Raw genomic sequence first — 3,178 nt, forward strand, 5'->3', positions numbered from 1 at the left:
ATTCTCCAGAGCTACCTGAGTAAGCGTGAACTGCTGTATGACACACCAGATAAAGATAAGACACACCAAAAACAAACAAACAAAAAAAAAACGGTTTGGCATTTAATTAAATTCGGTTAAAAATAAAAGGCATGGATATTTTCCAATCACTTTTTTTCAATTAAAAAGAGTGAGCATTTTCATTAAACAAGATTCCATGAATTTCACTTAAATTATTGCCAACGGAATTTTTGAGTACATTATCAGCACATGTATGTCACCAATGCCAACTTAGATTTCATATCACAACTTTAAAATCGTCCCTGGATGGTGGGGTTAAAATTTATACTTAATGTCACCCTACAAATAATTATCTAATGGAATCAAATAGCAGCTTCTACGCGGCCAGTTGACATCACGGTTTCGCCAGATTATTTCATTTTCAGAGATTTTCGAATGTTTTTAGTATTTCCCAAAATGGATTTTTTTAGTAAATAAAAAAAAATTTGGGAGATTTTTAATGCTTTTTATGTTTTCCAACCTTTTTTTACAAAAAGTTTAATCTGTTTTGTAAATATCTAATCATAAACTATAATAATAAATTAAATTTCGGATATTTTCAGTATTTCTCAACGTCCTTTTATAAATGTGTAATCGTAAGTAAATAAATAAATGAATAAAAAATTAAAAACTTTCGGAGATTTTCTAATGTTTTAATACTTCCCAACTATGTTTTGTAAATATCCAATAATAAATAAATAAAACAAATTATTGAAAATTTTCGAATGTTTTTAATATTTCTCAGCCCTTTTTTGCAAAAAATCTAATCTGTTTTGTAAATTTCAAATCATAAATAAATAAATAAAAATTTCGGGTATTTTCGAATATGTTTAATATTTCCCAACTTTGCTTTCTAAATGTCTAATAAATAAAAAAATTTTGGATATTTTTGAATGATTTTAATATTTTCCAAATTTGTTTTGTAAATATCTAATCATAAATAAATAAAACAAATTTTTTAAGATTTTCAAATGTTTTTAATATTTCTCAACCCTTTTTTGCAAAAAATGTAATCTGTTTTGTAAATTTCAAATCATAATTAAATAAATTCAATTTTGGAGATTTTCAGGTATTTTTAATATTTGCCAATTTTCGCTTTTTATGTGTCTAATCATAACAAAATAAAAAACATTCGTAGATTTTCGAATGTTTTTAATATTTCCCAACTTAGGTTCCAAATTTCTAATATTTCCCAACTTTGCTTTGTAAATGTCAAATCATAAGCTAAATTTTCCATGCAACAGAGATGTTATTTTAGCTATAAAAAAAACGAGATATATTAGTTCAAATGCTACATGAATCATCCTATACGTATATACTTACATACTTGCCTACATATAACTTCCTATCTCTTGAATTTTAATGCTAAATTAGACATTTGCAACTGTTGCAACTTTCGTTAGTAAAACCCGCCATGGTATTGTCGTAGCAAACAACAGCTACTGATTGATATGTCTCTGATCTTAAGCCGCCGATAAGCAGTGAAACCCAGAAAAAACAAAAAGGCTGTAACTTAAGAGCATCAGGAAAGTAACAAAGAAAATCATTTTCAACCGAAAGGTAAACGTAACAGCAGCAAATTCAATCAACAATCAGCTTCGAAATACATAGAAGCACATGCACCCATTTACAAGAACATACATACATGCACACAAATATACCTACACACTTACATGCATACATATATTTCGAGCACCGATCAGTCAGTCAGTCGTAAGTTATTTGTTGCGGCAGTCAATCGACCATGTAGCCAACCAACCAATCAACCATGGAGTCAACTCGCCGGCCAGCCAGTCAACCAGCGAACCCATTTTATAATCACTAGAGATGGCCACAAAAGCCGCAAAGCACTTTTTATGTTGCTGGTTGCACAAACATTATTGCTGCCATCATCATCAAGTGTCACCAGCAACACATTCCAGGCAACATTGTCACAATGCCACAGTGGCATTGAAAGATTACCGGCGAGGTAATAATATTGCCATCAATTCCGTTGCATTTTTTGCCACAAAGATTTAATGAAGTGTTAACAATGTTAGAGTGCAAAGCAAAGTCATTAAATGTTGACAATTGTTGTTGTTGTTATTATTGCTAGCGCATTATAAGAAATTGCAGCAGAGCTAATTTTTTTTTCTTATTTCCTGTGTATTTAATTTTTTTCTTTTTTTATTTTATTAAATTATTATTTTCAATTTATTTTTATTGGATTTTTTTACATCAAGCAACTTTTTATCACTTATTCACATTTTACGTAGAAAACTTGCCACTCATTCATGAAAATCATGCATTGAAATCTGCAAACTAAAATTAGCAAAGAAATCCCCGACCGTCAAACGCCAATTCTTTTCAACACCTACCCGGCGGCGTGTGTGTTTCAGTTTGAGCTTTCAAGTGCATTTTTATCTAATCTTTAATGCCAGCGTTTAACTTTGACGCCACCACAAACACTCGTTTACCGCGCGCGAGCACAACAATAAGAAACACATGCACATGCATAGGCATGAGCTATTTATGTTTGTACTTATGGATATATTTTACCAGGGCGACCACAAGAGCTAATCATTATGTATGTATGGATATGTGTATGTTTGTTTGTGTGCCATTAACATTTTCTCGCTTGCACAACATCAATTCAGTTCTTAAACACATGAATATGAATTTTTTGCTATTTCTTGAAATTTATGGAATTTTTTTTTTATATTAATTTATTCATTTCATTTATTTATTTTTTGCTTTCTTCTGTTTCTGTGCACGTAGGTAGTTTGCAGCATTGTTTTCCGCAATTTGACTGTAAGGGCGCGACGTTTGGTATGAAGCAGTCGTGGCCGAGCGGTTAAGGCGTCTGACTAGAAATCAGATTCCCTCTGGGAGCGTAGGTTCGAATCCTACCGACTGCGAAGCAGCAAATTTTTTACACTAGCGCTTTTTTTAATTTTTATATAAAAGGAAATTGACAAAAAATACGTTTTAAATTCTTCTACAACGAATTAACAGCAATGTTGAATATTTATTTTTCATTCAAACAGCAGCGGATGCCTCGCTTACAAATAAAATGAAATACTTAATGAATGTAAAGGCTAAAAATGTCTGCTTTTAGCTGACATTCTTTTATCATTGAAAAGTGACAGTATAAAAATTG

General features: G+C 31.1%; 1 non-coding gene across 1 annotated transcript; it reads left to right on the forward strand.

The window, feature by feature from the left end:
• The first annotated feature begins 2,854 nt into the window (after positions 1-2,854).
• On the forward strand, positions 2,855-2,936 carry Trnas-aga (transfer RNA serine (anticodon AGA)). Its single transcript has one exon. It is a non-coding gene; the product is annotated as a tRNA-Ser (tRNA).
• Positions 2,937-3,178: the final 242 nt, after the last annotated feature.

The sequence above is a fragment of the Anastrepha obliqua genome, chromosome 3 (genome assembly GCF_027943255.1).
Source record: "Anastrepha obliqua isolate idAnaObli1 chromosome 3, idAnaObli1_1.0, whole genome shotgun sequence".
Taxonomy (NCBI): Eukaryota; Metazoa; Arthropoda; class Insecta; order Diptera; family Tephritidae; genus Anastrepha; species Anastrepha obliqua.